Source organism: Gossypium arboreum, chromosome 3 (assembly GCF_025698485.1).
Source record: "Gossypium arboreum isolate Shixiya-1 chromosome 3, ASM2569848v2, whole genome shotgun sequence".
In the NCBI taxonomy this organism is placed as follows: Eukaryota; Viridiplantae; Streptophyta; class Magnoliopsida; order Malvales; family Malvaceae; genus Gossypium; species Gossypium arboreum.
In genome coordinates this window covers 66,250,503-66,270,724 of record NC_069072.1, presented here as the reverse complement: position 1 = coordinate 66,270,724, position 20,222 = coordinate 66,250,503, and positions in this window count along the sequence as shown.

The window sequence follows — 20,222 nt, the reverse complement described above, 5'->3', positions numbered from 1 at the left end:
CGAGACAATTAAAACCACATGAGAAAAATTATCCCACCCATGATCTCGAATTAATCGCCATCGATTCGCCTTGAAAATCAAGCGACATTACTTATTTGGTGAGAAGTGCCATGTATTTTCGGATCACAAAAGTCTCAAATATTTGATGACTCAAAGAGACTTGAATCTGCGACAAAGCGTTGGCTTGAGTTGTTGAAAGATTATGAGCTGGTCATTGATTATCACCCGAAAGGCTAATGTGGTTGCGTCACGCCTTAAGCCGAAATCACCGCTTGCTTTATGAGCAATGAATGTACACTTGTCCGTTTCTACCCGACAATGTGTTAGTAGTGAATTAAAGGCCAAACCATTATTGATTCATCAAATTCGTGAAGCTCAGAAAGTCGACGATGAATTGGTTGCAAAACGGGCTGAATGTGTTCCGAATATGGAATCCAAATTTCAAATTGATGATGACGATTGTTTGAGGTTTAGAAGTCGGTTGTGTGTTCCAAGAAATTCAGAACTCATTTCGACAATTCTGAACGAAGCTCATTGTAGCCGAATGTCAATTCACCCGGGGAGTACGAAAATGTACAACGATTTGAGACGCCAGTTTTGGTGGCATGGTATGAAACGGAACATCAAGTGCCTACGGGTTTACTCCAGCCAATCATGATACCTGAATGGAAATGGGATCGAGTCACGATGGATTTCGTATCTGGGTTGCCAGTATCGGCAAGTAAGAAAGATGCGATTTGGGTTGTTGTGGATAGATCGACTAAGTCGGCTCACTTTATCCCCGCACGCACGGATTTTTCATTGGATAAACTAGTGAATTGTATATTTCTCGATTGTGAGATTACACGGGTACCTATTTCTATCGTGGTCGATAGAGATCCGAGATTCACCTCGCGATTTTGGAAGAAATTGCAAGAAGCTTTGGGTACCAAGTCGCATTTTAGCACCGCTTTTCATCCACAAACCGATGGTCAATCCGAGCGGATAATTTAGATACTTGAGGACATGTTGAGATGTTGCATCCTCGAGTTTAGTGGTTCGTGGGAGCGGTATTTACCTTTGATTGAATTCGCCACAATAATAGTTTTCAATCAAGTATTAAGATGGCACCTTACGAGGCTTTGTACGGCGTAAATGCCGACGCCATTGTTTTGGACCGAGCTCGGTGAGAGTAAAATTTTCAAGTGGATTTGATTAAAGATGCTTGAATGTAAAGTAAGAATAATTCGTGAAAGTCCGAAAGCAACATCGATCGTCGTAAGTCGATGCGGATTTAAAACGAAGAGATATTGAGTATCGTGGGAGACAAAGTGTTTCTTAAGGTCTCACCTTGGAAAAAGATACTCAGATTTGGCCGTAAGGGCAAACTGAGTCCGAGGTTCATCGGGCCATATGAGATATCCGAACGAGTCGGTCCAGTTGCATATAGATTGATTTTGCCCCTTGAACTTGAAAAGATTCACGACGTCTTTCATGTTTCGATGCTTCGACGTTATAGATCTGATCCATCACACGTAATTAATCCATCAGAGGTTGAAATTCAACCCGATATGAGTTATGAAGAAGAACCGATTCGCATCCTAGCTCGTGAAGTGAAAGAGTTGCGAAACAAAAAGGTTCCGTTAGTAAAAGTGTTATGGCTCAAACATGGAATCGAAGAAGCTACTTGGGAACCCAAGAACTCTATGAAAGAGCGATACCCAAACCTATTTACCGGTAAGATTTTCGGGGACGAAAATTTCTTAAGTGGGGGAGAGTTGTGACAGCCCTAAATTGACCCTAGTCGGAAAGTGGTTTCGGGACCACTAAACCGAGTCAAAAAATAATAATTAACTGTCCTAGTTGATGCTCATTATATGTACTTATGCATGTGTGAAAATTTCATGTTTGAATTTTGTTAATTGTAAGTGAATTTTAGTAAATAGGACTTATGTGAAAAAATTTGGAAATGTGCTAGGCAAATGTAAAGTGGCCTATTAATGCATGTTATAGAAATGGTGGGGTTGCATGTCAAATTGCCCAATATTTGAGCTAGTGGCCGGCCATGCTATGAGTGGAAACATGTCACAAACATGTTATGTTAGTGATGTATGTTAGGAACAATAAAATAGGGAGTATGGGTAATAAAGAAATGGAAAAAGGAAAGAATGTGTGTGATTGTTTCTCCCCCTCCCCATTGCTGTGAATGTAAGAAAGAAAACAAAAAAAAAGTGTCCATCTTTTTCTCATTTCTCTTGGCCGAATGTTCTAAGGAAGAAAGAAAAACAAGTTGTGTTCTTTGGTTCTTCTTGGCCAAATTGAAAGGAAGAAGAAGGGAGTGAGGCAATCGGTCATCTTAGGTCACTATTAAGGTAAGGAAGTTTGTACTAGCTCTTGAAATTTTAGTTGATATTGAGTGAGATATCAAGTGATTTTTGTAAACCATGTTGAAATTTTGATTTTGGGGTGAGTATGGTTTTCGCTATAAAAGATTAATAAGGGTGATGGTTGTGTTTCATGCTAAACTTAGATGAATAAAGGTAGTTTGCTTACATCTTGATATCTATGAGTTCCTTTCTTGGTTCTACCATAGACCCAATGAAGTATATGTTTATTTGGTATTGAGTAAGGTTTTTGACTATGGTAGTTAATAATGGTGAGTTTTGTTGTTTCATGTTAAAGTTAGGTGAATGATGATGATGGATGAGTGTTTGAACCATAAAAGAATTCGGCTACCTTGTTATGAACTAGGGCCGAATGTGAGTTGGTTGTGGTTGAATATTGCATGCTTGGTAGAATGGTGGATGAAAGTGCCGAATGTGGTCTTTGGTTTGGCATGAAGTGATAAATAAAGGTTTAAAAGATAGCTTAAGTTAATTGATACTCACTAATGAGTTCGAATGGAAGCTTTGTTAAGTGTGAAATGAGTAGTCGAGAGAGAGAATTATGGACTATTGTTGAATGTATGTGGATTGATAGAGTCTCCAAATTGATTTTAAGTGTGTATGCATGACCGAATATAATCGGCCACATGAGTAAAGAAATGGGTTATTTGATATGTGGTAAAAGTTAAGTGTTAAACGAAATGGAAATGAAATCATATTGGAATATGTATACTCGACCACATGAATGAGTACATAGGTTGATGTGTAAGTTCGGCAATAGGTAAACATATTGATGGCTTTATCTTGACTTAGAAAATTCGGCTAAGGTGAATATTGGCTAATGTGTTGAGTTGATTCATGATTTCATATGTATGTGACTTTAGTGTCTAATGTATATATATGGGCTAAGTACCTTGAGTTCCTCTTTTGATGCTCAAATGATTAAATCAATTTATCTGTTAAATTAAGCTCAAGAGCAAAGGGAACTAAACCGATAAAGGGAAGGAAAAAGTGGTCGAATAGCCATCGAAATCGCTCGACAACATCCGAGGTAAGTTTTGAGCAATGAGACTTAGTTTATGATTTGATTAAGTCATAATGTATGAGCATAACAAATATACAATGATATGATGATTTTACTTGAATTATATGTTGAGTTAATTAGTCTATACGTATGACGGGTAGCCGTATGTGCATAGAGATCGTGTTATAAAGCAAACTAAACCATGTTGTTTGTATGTGGCTAGTGAGCCAAATGGGAATGCTTAATACGTGACTTGTGTTTGAATTCTAATTATGAAAATGAAATTAGATGTGTCATGATTTATTGATATGTGCATGAATGTTCGGATGATAACCGGCTAAGTCCCGAGAGCATTTGAGCTAGTGGCTAATTCCTGCTAAGTCCCGAGAGCATTTGAGCTAGTGGCTAATTCCGTGCTAAGTCCCAAGGCATTCGTATGAAGCTACTACATCCGGCTAAGTCCCAAGGCATTCGTATGAGCTACTATATCCGGCTAAGTCCCAAGGCATTCGTGAAAGCTACTATATCCGGCTAAGTCCCGGCGTTTGTGCGAAGTTATTATACCGGCTAAGTCCCAAGGCATTTGTGCAAGTTACTATAACCGGGCTAAGTCCCAAGGCATTTGAGCTAGTGGCTATATCCGCTAAACTCAAGGTACTTGGTTTGAGAACGAGTGATCTTGCTGTAATAATTTAAATTGATACGCTCGTAAAACCCAACGATGAGGTACGTTTCAGATATGCATTGGGGTAGTGATTCTTTTAAATAATATTCGCCAAGAAATTAATGAGCTTCCTACCTTGGCTAAGTTGATCTTTTGTGTATGAATATAAGGGTTGGTAATGTGAAGTAAGTATGATATTGAGAATTTGTGCATATGAGATTATCCGCTTAGCTATATGAATGCTATATTTTGGTTGTGTCTAATTTCATGGCTCAAACTTACTAAGCATTAAATGCTTACTCCGCTTCTTTGATTCTCTATTTTATAGATTTTGGTTCGACACTATCGGACTCGGATTTTGAAGTCAAGTCGCCCACACTATCAAAGCTCCTTTTGGTATACTTTTGGTTGAACTTGAAATGGCATGTATAGGACTACCCTTTTTGTTATTGGTCATGTACCCTTCGGTTTTGTGTAAATTTGAATAGCCATGCGAAAATGGCTTAAATATACTTTGATCATAGCATTATAATCATTTTGTATGTTGTCCGTCGAGAGGTATGGAAATGTTGGTAACGGTTAGCCATGGGAATGGTTATTCATGATCACTTTTGGTATATGTATGACAAACTCTAGTTGATCCATGGAGGATCATGAAATAGGTAAAGTTTACCTTAAAAATAGATGCTGGCAGCAGCAGTGATGTGGATGTGGAAAATTACTAAAAATAGTAGGAATGGAATTAAATAGTGAATAAATTATGTAATCGAACCTTGATGAATCTATTTTCATAGGAAAGTATCGAAACATTCATATGAATAGTATATTATGAGATGTTAATGTTTTCGTGAGATAGGGCCACAACGGTTTCTGGATCCCCTGATCTGACTTTGGAAATTCATTATAAATTAACCAGAGAAATTTAGAAGTAATGCCATATATGTATAGATTCCTTTTTTAGTCTAGTTTCTATAGAAACAAAAGGCATCAGTATTGAAGCCCTGTACAGGGAGATATCCAAATCGTAATGCATGAAGGTCAGTGTAGTCGTACCCTGTAATTGGGGAGACTTTAACTAATAAACTGTACTAATTGGCCCAACCAAAAATTTTAGAAAAAATTCTGTAGATGGAAAAATGAGTCTAGTTTCAGGGAAAAATTACGAAACTGATTTTCGAGTTTTGGAACTCAAGATATGATTTTTAAGGTGACAGTGACGCAGATAGCCAACTGCCTGGAAATTTTTAAAATGGACTGTGAAAGCAAATGATTTAAGTCTGCAAACCCCTCGTGTCCGACTCCGGAAATGGTCTCGGGTACGGGGTGTTACAGGGATCCATTACTATAAATAAACACATTTCCAATTGTCAGAAATCACCACACTATCAAATAATCACATAATGGCATGTATAGCTAGACCCAAACGTATTACGGTAGTCCTAGAATCGATTAAACCGTAGGTCTGATACCAATAAAATTGTAACGCCCCATGCCCGAGACCGTTGCCGGAGTCGAACACGAGGTGTTAACAGACTTATTTCATTGTAAAACACAGTTCATTTAAAATTTCCAGACAAGCTGGCTAACTGCGTCGCTGTCACCTTAAAAATCATATCTCGAGTTCCAAAACTCGAAAACCAGTTCTGTAATTTTTTTCTGAAACTAGACCCATAAGTTCATCTATAAATTTTTTTCTAGAATTTTTGGTTTGGCCAATTAGTACAATTTATTAGTTAAAGTCTCCCTTGTTTCAGGGTTCGACTGCTCTGACCTTCATGCATTACGACTTATATATCTCCCTGTACAGGGCTTCAATACTTATGCCGTTTATTTCTAAGGAAACTAGACTCAAAAATGAATCTATACATATATGGAATGACTTCTAATTATCTCTGGTTAATTTATAGTGAATTTCCAAAGTCAGATAAGGGGATCCAGAAATCGCTCTGGCCCTGTTCCATGAAAACTTAAATATCTCTTAAAATACGACTCATATGATCGTTTCGTTTCTTCCATATGAAAGTAGATTCATCAAGGTTCGATTACATAATTTATTCACTATTTAATTCCATTCTTACTATTTTTAGTGATTTTTCAAATTTACATCACTACTGCTGTCAGCATCTGCCTTTAAGGTAGACTTTACCTATTTCATAGTTTCCATGATTCAACTAGCCCTTTAGCATATATAGCACAAAATATGATCATGATTAACCATTCCAATGGCCAATCATTGCCAAGCATATCCACACCTCTCAATAACCATATACATACAAAATGATTATAACACTATGCTCAAAATATATAAGCCATTTTCGCATGGCTATCCAAATATATACAACACCAAAGTACTTGACTAATAACACAAGGGCAGTCCTATACATGCCATTAGCAGAGTTCAATCAAAAGAGTACCACAAGGGCTTTGATAGTGTGGATGACTTCGACTTGGACACTCCCGAGTCCAATAGCTGACGAACCAAAATCTATAAAACAAAGAATCAAAGAAACGGAATAAGCATTTAATGCTTAGTAAGTTTTGAGTAAGGAAATCATGCACAACTAAAGTATAGCATTCATATGACTAAACGAATAATTTTCATATACACATATTCTCACAATCATACCTACTTCACATTTCCAACCCTTATATTTATACATAAGGAATCAATGATTCTAATGCATATACGAAACTTACCTCATCGTTGGGATTTTACGAGCGTATTAATTGAAATTATTATAGCAAGATAGCTCATTCCCAAACCCAAGTATCTTCGGGATTTAGCCGGATATAACACTCGCACAAGGCCGTCGGGTCTTAGCCCGGATATGGTCACTAGCATAAATGCCTTCGGGACTTAGCCCGGATATAGTCGCTAGCACAAATGCCTTCGGGTCTTAGCCCGGATATAGCAACTCGCACAAATGCCTTCGGATCTTAGTCCGGATATAGTCACTAGCATAAAAGCCTTCGGGACTTAGCCCGTATATCATTCGAATAACCATGCACATATATCAATAAATCATGACACATCCATATTTCATTTTCATTACCAAAGCTCAAACACAAGACACTTATCACACTTACTAATTTCGGCTCAATAGCCACATACAAAGAGCACGATTTTGATTGGCTTTATAACATGATCTCTATACACATTCGGCTACCCGTCATAGGTATAAACTAATCACCTCAATATATAATTCAAGTAGAATCATTATATCACCGTTTATTTGTCATACTTATATGTCATGACCTAATCGAATCATAATCTAAGTTCCATTACTCGAAAACTTACCTCGAATGTTGTCGAACGATTTCAACGTCTATTCGATCACCTTTTCCTTTCCTTTGTCGATTTAGTTCCCTTTGCTCTTGAGCTTAATTTAACAAATAAATTGATTTAATCATTTTGAACATCAAGGAGAAATTCAAGGTACTTAGCCCATGCATATTAGGCATTAGAGTCATATATGTATGAAATCATGAATCAAATTCAACCTACTAGCCAATATTCTCCTTTAGCCAATTTTCTAAGTCAAGATAAAGCCATCAATATGCTTACCTATAGCCGAACGTATAACATCAATCTATGTATTCATTCATGTGGCGAATATGCATGTCTATGGTGAGGCCGATTGTACACTTAATACATTCTACAAATATGGTCACTTGTATTGACTAATTACCATTTTGTTTCAAGTTCAAAGTTCGCTAAAACACATATATACACTAGTAATCAAATACTAACATTTGCACTTCACCTTAATAGCTAACTTAGCAACCCTTAATTTAACATATAATTATTCATAACAAAATTAAAGCATCCTCTCCATTCCATCAATTCAAAACACATACATTACTCAATAGTATTCAAAGTCACATTCGGCCTTAGCACACAACTTCTCTACTTCATCTAACATGAACAACAATTATATTTCTCTTCTACTTCCTACCATGGCCGAATGCTTCATGAAGTTGCTAAGACCTACCTTTTTCAAATTCTCACACACACTCTATCATCTTCATACCACATCAACACAACATCAAGCACCAACCAAGAAGACAACACCCATGGCCGAGTATCATCTCCCTCACATAGCAAAGATTTAAACCATGGGCTAGGTAGAACTCAAGCTAACAACTAAAAATATACATGAATCTCATGGAGCAACATCAAACATACCTTAGCCTAGTTACATGCATGGCCGAACCTCTTCAACCTTTCTTCTTCCTTTCTCCTTAGAATTTTCGACCAAAGATGTTAAAAGATGAACATTTTTTTTTTCTTTTCTTTTTTTCATCACCCTTCATCCCCTTATTTTATTACTAACTCTTTTATTTTATTCTTTCCAACATGAAACATTAACACACCATGCTTAAAATATGCTATGACCCATAGCATGGCCGGCCATTAGCTCAAATTTTGGGCAATTTGACATGCAAACCCATCATTTCTATAGCATGCATTAATAGGCCACTTTACATTTGCCTAGCACATTTCTAAACTTTCTCACATAAGTCCTATTTACTAAAATTCACCTACAATTAACAAAATTCAAATATGAAATTTTCACACATGCATATATACATATAATAAGCATCAAATATGACAGTTAATTATTTTTATGACTCGGTTTTGTGGTCCCGAAACCACTTCCCGACTAGGGTCACATTAGGGCTGTCACAAGCAAACCGCTATACTGTTATCAGTAATGTCCACGACCCTCAAGGTTTTGGGACTATCCATGACCCTCCGGGAATTATTAAGGGCTTTCAGAATGCAGACAAACTGCCAAATCGTAAGTCTCTCTTCTCTTCAACATCCCACCCAAAAATATTTATGCATATGTATGAATGTATGCAGTCAGATGTACACAATTCAGAATACAAATTCAGACAGTCAATCAAAAGCAGACACACATCCGGTCAATCAGTTACAGAATCAAACATGTGTACCTTCGTATCTCGAATCCAGTATCAACTTATCTTACAACCAATCACAAATGCACACATATCAAACCCAAATCAAAGTCATAATTACCCCCAGTAAAGCTTAGTCAGGGGTTGGAACACACAGAGTTGCATTTGCACTTGTATTTGACCTAAAACCCAAAGTTTTGCGAGATAGGCCACATGCCCGTGTGCTCTTGTAGTGTGGAGCACTCCAAGTCGTGTGGGGGTCCAAACGCTCGTGTGAAGGGTAGCACATGGCCGTGTGACAGAGGCACACGCCTATGTGGTACAGAGGCACAGCCATGTGATCAGGCCGTGTAAGACACTGTCCTATTTCACTAAACACAAGTGCAGAGAGTAGACACGGCCGTGTGAGGGTCTCATATGCCCGTGTGGCCACTAGACACAGTCGTGTGCCCTAAAACACACGCCTGTATGGAATCCCTAATTCCCAAATCAGTCACATGGTCATGTGGCCCCAAATCTTAATCCCTAATGCCCAAACTCACATGCCCTTGTGGACCAAGGGACACGACCGTTTGATTTTCGACAAAAATCCCCAAAACATCCACACGGCCGTGTAGCCAGGTCGTGTGGCACCAAAATTAGCTGAAACCCTAATTTCCCAAATCTACACGGGCCTGTGCCGCCATCGAAAAAGCCATGAAACCACCCCAGAACAACCCCGAAAACACCACTTTAACCACCAAACCGTCCCCCAACTTTGGTGCTATCGAAACCACATCAGAAAACGGAGTATAGCACTCCCTTTCAGCCTTTAAAGATCTGAAACTAGAGAATCAAAGCATTCTCACGAAAAAGCCAAAACAACACTTGTAAAAAAAACAAAAGATAAGTAGATTAGTCAGAGTTGAGTCCCACACCCATTTCGATGACGAAGAAGACAATAGAGGATCAGAAAATCAAGGTTCTTCAACCCCACAACACCACCGATTCCAAAAAGAAAAAAGAAGAACATAAGAACAAAAACCAAGAAGAAACATGACAAAAAATAACGTGTCAAGTAAAAGCAAATAAAAATAATTAATAATAACACTAAAGACAAATAAATAAAATAATTATTTTAATTGAAATCAGAAATAACTAAAATATTTTCTAAAATGCCCACACAGGGACTCGAACTCAAAACCCTGAGACAAACCAACACACTCACAACCACTAAACCAGCAGGCCCATTCAGCCACTAAACTGCACAACTTAACTTATGTGTGCAACCTTCCCACTATCCCTACACTCAAAACCCAGAACTTCTAGGCCCAAAATTCGGGGCGTTACAATAAGGGCTATTTCATGCCAATTTTTTTAGTTTTTCTCCTTTTTCTCCCTATTTTCACATTGGTGTATCTAGATAAAAGAAGAGAAATTAATTATTACCCAAACAAAATAAAGTAATAAATAATAAAATAAAATAAAGTAATGAATAAATAAATAATAAATAAAATAATAAAATAAAATAAAATAAAATAAAGAAAAATAAAAATTGGGTTGCCTCCCAATAAGCACTTGTTTAACGTTGCTAGCTTGACGCCTCAACTAGTATTGGGCCTGTTCCAACTGAATTCTTTCGTTCGTATGGGTTCGAAAATTCTCCTTTTTTATCACATCCACCATATTTGGGTTTAATCGTCCTTGCATCTTTTTCCTTGGTTTCATATTTTCCTCCAAGGGGTTGGTCCCTTTTAAGTCGGCAATGGTCTCATCATTCTCCAAAAATGTGAATTTGAGATGCTCGGAAAGTGGTTTTAATTTTGGATCTGGTGTCTGCACAACAGAAAGTAGAAGTTTAGTATCCATAAGAGCCAATAATTTATTAACAGATTCAAAATCATCAAACATCATTTTAGATTTATCTCCATAAGATGACTCAAAAGTTTTTTCTACTGATGAGTCAATTATGTCGACACGGTTTACGTTCAAGACTTCACTTGGCTGACTAATAGTGCCATAAACGTTAAACTTCACGATCTTTCTGTCAAACTCCATCGTGAGGGTTTCGCTTCGTACGTCAATCTTAGTATTTGCAGTACTAAAGAAAGGTCGCCCCAACAAGATGTCTGAAAACCCAGGAGTGTTATCCTCCTCCATTTTTATCACATAGAATTCTGCAAGGAAGATAAGCCCATTGACTTTGACAAATACGTCTTCGAGGACTCCTTTGGGATGCACAATGGACCTATCTTCCAACTGAATGATAACACCTGTATTTGTCCAAAAACCCGTGTTAGGTGATTCATAAATAGAAAAAGGCATTACATTTATCGAGGCCCCTAAATCACACATAGCATTCTTAATTCCCAAATGACCTATCTTACATGGTATTGTAAACATGCCCCTATCTTTACATTTCACTGGCATTTTCTGTTGTAATACTACAGATACATTTTCACCAACACTTATCTTTTCATTACCTATTAACTTTCGTTTGTTGGTGCAGAGTTCTTTAAGGAACTTGGTATACCGCGGAATTTGTTTGATGGCATCCAACAGTGGTAAATTGATCTCGACATTTCTGAATGTTTCGAGGATCTCCTTGTCTTCTTTGCCCTTTTGATATTGATTTAATCGTCCTGGAAATGGAGGTTGAATTTTCGACAATGGGGGTTTCGCTTGGACCTATTCGTTACTTTCGGGATTTTCTTGGGCGATTTCTTCGCCAAGATTCCTACCAAGAATTGTTTCTAGTACCTTTCCACTTTGCAATGTCACTGCATTTGCGTGTTGTCTTGGATTAGGTTCTGTTTGTGATGGCAGCTTCCCTTGAGAGTTCAATTTCTCAATTGATATGGTCAATTCTCTTATAGATGCCTTCATTTATTTTTGGAAATTAAGAGTTTGCTATTGGAAATCAAGGACATTAGCTGCTAATTTATTGACCAAAGTTTCTAGAGAAGTACCTGAATCTTGTGGCTGTTGTGGCACCCGATTTTGGTATGGCTGGTTATATCGTGGATTGGCCCCATAACTCAAGTTAGGGTGGTCCCTCCATCTTGGGTTGTAGGTGTTAGCGTAAGGGTCGTATCACCTGTGTGGTGGCCCAAGAAAATTTCCCACAACATCTAAATGAGCCATAGTATCATCACATAGACTGAGACATGCATCAGTTGTTTGTTCAGATATAGTACATATTCCGCATACTCAGGCCGGTTTTGCTTTTTCTACAACAAGAGAATTCACAATATTAGTAAGTCTATCAAGTCTATCTTCAACAGTAGAATTACTTAGCTGGTGAACCCTTCTAAGGGGTTCAGGATTGGCTCGAAATTACTGAGAATTTGCAGCCATCGTGGAGATCAAGTCTCTTGCTTGTTGAGGAGTCATGTTGACCAGCGCTTCTCTACTAGTAGCGTCTTCCATATTCATCTCCATGGGTTTCAGACCTTCGTAAAAGTATTAGAGGAGAGATTATTCTATTATACCATGTTGTGGGCAACTTGCACACAACTTTTTAAGTCGCTCCCAATAATTGTAAAGAGACTCTGTTTCTTTTTGTCTTATTCCAATAATTTCTCTTCTTAACTCAGTTGCTCCAGATGCTGGAAAAAACCTGTTGAGAAATAAACGAGAAAGATTAGCCCAAGTTGTAATAGATCTAGGAGGTAAGTAAAATAGTCATTCCCTAGCTAAATCTGCTAGGAAGAAAGGAAAAGCACGTAATTTAATTTGATCCTCAATTATCCCTTGAGGTTTCATACTAAGGCAAACCATATGGAACTCTTTCAAGTGCTTGTAGGGATTTTCATTTTGCAACCCACGAAAAGTTGGCAGAAGCTAAATTAAGCCTGACTTTAATTCAAAATCAGTATCCATAGTAGGATACGTAATGCACAATGGTAGTTGTTTTATCAGAGCTTTGGCCAGTTCCCGAATCGTTTGAGCCATTGGTTGATGTGCTAAATTAAGGTTTTCGTTAACCCTGGCATTAAGCACTTCCTCTGGTGAATCTACTTCTACTTTTTCACTTTCAAATGTTTGAGTAGGTTTTTCGTTAACCCTAGACTCTGTTTCGTCATCGATTCTGATTTCTAGCAGTGGATTACTTTGAGTCCCAACCACCACTGACTGCTTTTTCCTTAGCTTTGTTTCCTTGCGATTAGCTCTCACAGTCTTTTCAATCTCCGAATCAAACGCAAGAGCACCTGGAGCAGATCTGGTCATAAGAAATAAAGAACAAGATTAGTACGTTGCCAGTCCCCGGCAACGGCACCAAAACTTGATGCGGTTGTTGAGAGCACCAAAAATATCCTATTTCCTACAAAAAAATGAAAAAGAAAAGTAAAGGGGAAGTAGGGTCGAATCCTCAGGGACTAGATTGTACGAATACTTGTTTCTCGAAATTCTAGGCAGAATTGTGCCCAAGAAAACCTACATTCCTAAAAAAAAACATAATTAAAAGTTTTGATCTGGAAAAATAAAATAAAAATAGAATTGAAAGTTGAATTGAAATTGCAAAATTAAATAAATTGAAATGGAGAATATAAAAAATAAATAGAGAGAGAGTTTCTTATGTGGTGAGATTCCAGCCCCCGGTTGTCTCGATTTGCCTTAGGTCCAATCCTTGGCTTTTAAGTGATCCTTCTCAAGCTGAGTAAGCTAGTTACAGTGGAAGAGGACGCCTACGACCACCAGCTCCAAGAATTTAGACTTAAGATTTGGCGGAACCTAACTTTAGCTAATAATCGCTTTTGTGGGACTATCTTCTGCTAGATCATCACTTCCCAACGAAGAATACCATGCCATTTTGTCTCTTGGACTCGTCAACCTATGACGCAGAAAGCCAACGAACCGACTGTGCAACCTTCCCAAACATACAAAGCGGTCGTTCCTTACACAAGTTGAAAATATCACCTATTACGGGACATGGACGAAAGCATCAGCCCTGTAATGCAGCGAAGCAATGAATACCCTGTTGAGAAGGCTAAGTGCAGATTCTAAACCTCATGAACCTTTTTGGGGAATTTTGACAACCTTCGGCTAGATCGGATTTAGTGGCTCATAATTTTTGGGGAAAAACAAAAAATAATGGAAAGGGAATTTTTATTTGAAAGAAAATATGGAAAGAACAAAAAGACTAAATTTATGGGGAGAGGGTGTTTACAGCAAAAGATGGCCTCAATTTGTATCACTTCATCCCCTATTTATAGTACTAAGAAACTTAGTCTATTCCTAATTAAATTCTAAAAGATAAATACAAATAAAATAAGATAATTAAAGATAATTAAAGATAAATAAAAATAAATCCTAAATTTAAATCTAAATAATTATCCTTAATAATTATCCTAATATAGTAAAACATTAAATAGAGTCTTGTGCTATAAAATCTCTTCTTTTGTACTTTTTCCCTTATGTCTTCCATGCTTGCATTTTTTGGCACCACAATATTCCCTATGTTGTATGTTGGCCCATTGTATCTTCAAATGTGCACTTTTTTCCCTTAAATTTTCTTTTGCCTCCAATTTAGTCCCTAAAAGATAAAAGACCATAGAATAACCCAAATTAGTAGGATCATACTCAAAATAAACATGCAATTAGCACATAAAATATGTCGTTCTAAAGTATTATCACCTTGTGTTATTAAATTCTCAGTATCACTCAGAAATGCTCCTTGTGGCCTAGAATTTAAAAGATTCGCTATTTGCCCCACTTGATTTTCAAGTGCTCAGAGAGATGCAGCCTGACTTTGAATTACAACATCATTCTTGGCCATATATTCTTTTAACAAAACTTCAATGGAAGTAGGATATGATGCTTGACCATATTGGGTATTTTACCTCGGTATAGGTTGAACATAACCAGTTGGTGCATTGTTGACATTCTATCTTATGGCATTGTTGAATTTTCCCACACCTTTATTACCCCAATTGAAATTCGGATGTTGTTTCCACCCTGAATTGTAGATGTTGGAATATGGATTGCTATTTTGATTGGAATTACCCATATAGTATAGTGACGCCAAGTTTGATGAGCATTTGTCAAACACATGATTTTCCCTGTAATAAACACATGACAACTCTGCTGATTTCATTTCATGGGTTACAGTTGGATTTTTCATGGTTTTAATCATATTAGCTAGAAAAGATACTTGGAACATTAACAAAGTGATTGCATCAAGCTCGATGGTACCGACAACAGTCTTACCCGTCCCAACTCTTATGGTCAGATACTGATAATCGTTGTTGGCAATCTTTTCCAAGATCTCGTATGCTTCATTATAAGTTTTATACAAAAAAGTACCATTGGCAGACGCATCAACTACCATTCTTGTATGTGAATTCTACTTTAAACCATCTCCATTTGAGTCTAGTGCTGGCATCCATGCATCAGTGATGTGGCCGTTGAGAGCACCAAAAATATCCTATCCCTATAAAATAATGAAAAGAACAGTATAAGGGAAGTAAGGTCAAATCCTCAGGGATTGAATTTGCCCAAGTTCCTATTCCTCAAAATCCCAGACAGAGTCGTACCCATGAAAACCTACGTACCTGGGAAAAAAATTAAAAACAGAATTTAAAGTTTGATTGAATTGAAATTATGAAAATTAAAATTAAAATTGTAACGGAAGACAAAGTTAAGTAAGAGAAAGTTTTTATTATGGAGAGATTCTAGCCTCCAGTTGCCTCGATCTGCCTTGGGTTCAATCCTCAGCTTTGGTAATCCTTCTCGAACAGAATAAGCTAGTTATAGTGGAAGAGGACGCCTACGAACACCAACTCCAAGATTTTAGGCTTACCATTTAGAAGAACCTGACTCTAGCAAAAAATCACTTTTGTGGGACGATCTTATGCTAGATCATCACTTCTTAATGGCGAATGCCACGCCATTTTGTCTCTTGGGCTTGCCAACCTCTGACGCAGTAAGCTAACGAACCGACTGTGCGACCTTCCCAAAACATTCAAAGTGCCTGCCTTTGCACAAGATGAAAAGATCACTTTTAAAGGGACATGAACTGAAGCGTTAGCCTAATAATGTGGAGAAACGATGAATACTCGTCGAGAAGGCTAAGTACGGATTCTAAGCCTCATGAACCCTTTTTTGGGGAACTTTGACAACCTTCGGCTAGATAAATTTAGTGGCTCATGCTTTTTGGGAAAAAGAAATAAATATAATGGAAATGAAATTTTTATTGAAAAAAATATGGAAAGAACAAAAAGCTAAACTTTTTAGGGGAGAGAGTATTTACAGAAAAGATGAGTGAAATTTGTGTCACTCCATCCCCTATTTATAGTACTAGAAAACCTAGTATATTTCTAATTAAATTTTAAAAAATAAATACAATTAAATAAAAATAATTAAAGATGAATAAGGATAAATAAAGATAAAAGTTAAAATTAAATCTAAATAATAATCCTTAATAATAATCCTAATATAATTGGAATTAAAATAGAGTCTTGTGCTAAAAAATCTCTTCTTTTGCATTTTTGCTCCCAAAATCTTCCACACTTTGCATTTGTGGCACCACTGCTCTCCTACTTCGCATGCTGGCAATTTAACTTTAAATTCTCGCTTTTAGGCCCCAAATTTCTTTTTGCCTTCAATTTAGTCCCTATAAGTTAAAAACCATAAATAGCTCAAATTAGTAGGATCATACTCAAAATAAACATATAATTAATACATAAAAATATGTCATCCTAGAGTATTATCAAATTCCCCCTACTTAGCCCATGCTTGCCCTCAAGTATGGTTCCTAATCCACTATGAAATTTAGAATTTTGCCATGATTCGAATATCACTCCAAAGTTTTATAAACAGTAGGCATAATGCATATGAAAAATAAAGAGAACCTTTAGCTTGCTTTAAGTAAAACTGAAAAAGTATTCCAATTAATACACACAAAAATTAAAATCAACTTGGATTATTTCATGAAAATTAGGTAATTTACTAAACTTACCAAGACACCTTATTTGTTTCCACCTTTAGCCCCCAAATGCAATTTTATTATTAATACATCATTTTTTCTTTTTTTTTTTCTTTTTTTCATTTTTTTCTCTCTTTTTTCTTATTATTATTATTATTATTATTATTATTATTATTATTATTATTATTATTATTGCTTAAGAATACATTGAACCTTTTGATGTGAAGAGAGTGACAGCCAAGCACCCCACCCCGGTTACTCAGCCCAACAAACTCCTAATTTATTATATTTTTCTTAAGAACATATCGAACCTTTTGAAGTGAAATAGGATGACAACTCAAGCACCCTACCCCGGTTACTCGGTTAGTCACGTTTTAAGTTGTACTCATAACCACGGAAGCATCACAATTTATTATAATGAAACAAAATTTTAATTTAGAGGACTAGGGAAAACAATCAAGTGTCAAAAATAAATTTCGGCAACTACCTAACAGTCATGAATAGAAATTCAGAATGCAATTTTCATTAAGTGTTCTCTTTACATTTAGTTTAATATATTTAATTTTAATCATCACTTCTTAACCATATGTGTTTTTATTTACCAATTTGTTAGCATAATTTTACAATTAAATGATTTAACACAAATACAATCCTTATGGAGACAATAACTCGATACTAACTTATTACTTGATAACAACTGTGTACACTTGCACAAACCTACGCGTTACAACAACCTCAAGAACGAATTTCATTAAAAAGGTCCACTAGAGAAAGGGTTATAATGGCTTTAGTGGAATATTTTGACCTTAAAAATATTAGATGAATGTTAAGTTAATGGTTTCTTAATGGTAAAATTGATCATACATTTATATGGTGCAACTAGAAAACTATGTCTAATGATACAAAGTTAATGATTTGCAAATTAAAGAACTTCATCTATGGACTTAAGTAAACATCCTCGTCAATAGTATTACAAATTTTACCAAATGATTACCTCATTCGATTTAGAGATGGATTTGGTAGATAATTGTATATACCACAAGTTTAGTAGGAATAAGGTTCTGTATTTGGTTTTATACTTTAATGACATATTACTTGTCAATAATAAGTTAAGTCTCGACCAATACCCCAAGAATGATTTTAAAATTAAGGAAATGCATAAGATTCACTATGTCTCAAAAGTGGGGAGTCTAATGTATGTTTGGGTTTGTACATATTCGAATATTGCATGCACTATTAGGATGTTTGGCATATATTTAAGCAACCCTGGTTTGGACCATTGGATAGCAGCCAAGAAGGTTATGAGGTATCTTTAGAGAAAAAAAGATTACATGCTCACATATCTAAGGTCTGGTAAGTTAGAGATCATCAGGTATACAGACTCTGATTTTGATGGAATATTGATGCGAAATTTTGTCACAAGGGTGCAAATTGTGACAATAATTGGTAGTCCATTATTCCAATAACAACATGAGCACATCAAAATCAAAACACATAGACTTTGAGTTCTTGGTTGTTAAAGTAAAAGTATAGAGTGGTTAGGTGCCTATAAAGCATATTGGGATAAATTCCATGATTGTAAACTCGCTTACTAAGGGATTACACCTAATGGTTTTCATGATCACACTGCTTATATGAGTGTAATGTCATTTGAGGATATTTGGTTTTAATGTGAGTTTGTACTTTTTAATGCTTTTATGTTATAGACACATTTTCAGTTGTTTTAGTTTACGAATATTAAGTTTATTTTCTATAGAAATAAAGTTTATTTGGTTTATTCACACTCTGATTTTGGTAAGGTTTGATCTCACTAAGGATTAAGGAAGACCAGTTGGAAATAGACATGTTTAGATCATATTGCATGTAATTTCCATGCTACACATCCATACTTGATCTATGTCATTTGGTTGTATTAATATGCGTGATCAAGGATGAATTTAGTTATGATATATGTAACGAAAGTTGTATTGGTTCTACGCTAACATAATTAATGGATGAGATTCTTTGGAATACCTTTTTGGATATGATAGTAAACTTTTGAGCTCATAAGGTTATATAATGATATGTAATTATAGAGTAATTAATGTAGACACTCAATTTTGCACGGGCCCAGAAATAATTTCAAAAAAAAAAAGGTCCAAGTGTAATACAAAATTACAAACATATAATTTGGCCCAATCGAAATGGCCCATTACTTGAAAAGATTGAAGGTCCATCTATGAGCTTGACTCATATGGAAATATAATCTTTAAGGATATGCAATCTTAGATATGATATGCAATCTTAGATATGATACAATCTTAGATATGATGTGCAATCTTGAAGATATGATCTTGTAATCTTGGAGATTTAATTTGTAGATATCCTTTAATCTTAACCATTGATGTAATTGATCTGTACCGTTGGATTTGGGGAGGCTCAACTATAAATAGAGGCCTCTCCCTTCATTGTAACACACTTGAGTTTTGGGAAGCAATAAGAATTCTTGAAAGCATTCACTCAAATTTCTCTCCTCTTGCGTTCTTACTCTCGTGGTTTGTTCTTATTTTATTCTTCGCCTATCTTAGTTTTTCAACCTTTTTTTATTTTAATTTCTTCATTTTTCAAATATGTATATTTATTCCTATCTTTTATACATTTGATTATGTATTTTATATATTATAATATTTAATCTTTTTATATAGTTTATTTTCAAATATATATTTTCTATGCATATATATTATATTATCATTTCATGTATTTTGAACTATTGCATTATATTTTTATAATTTGTAAATGTTCTATTTATTCATTTTTTGTGTATGTCATTTATCTTATTTGTGCATAGTTTCATTTTTTATATGCTATTTTAATTATTTCTTTTATGTGCTATTTTATGATATATATTGTTGTATAATTTTTGCATGTATTATGTTTTTTTAGTTTACTCATGTTTTTATTTGTTTATTATCTTATATTTACCCTAGTATGATTTTTTTCATTAAACGTATGTTCATGTTATTTAGTTTTGTCATAATGATATTATTTATGTTTGTATGGAAATGTTAGAATATTTTGTACATCTATGCTTCATGATGCATTAATATGTCATCCTAAAATGTCATTTAAAAATAATATTCCAAGGTTTTTTTTTAAAAAAAAATTAAAAGGCAATGCTTGATGTTTGGAAACTTTGAGAAAGGTAGTGCCCTAACTTACTGGGTTGCGACTTTTCTCGTTAATTCGAATAGTCAAGCACCCTTCTAAGTGATTTTGAGTTTTCAAAACTTAAACAATTATTTCGAGATTTCAAAACATAGTGTCCTAACTTACTAGATATGGCGTTTTATTGTTTCGAGATAG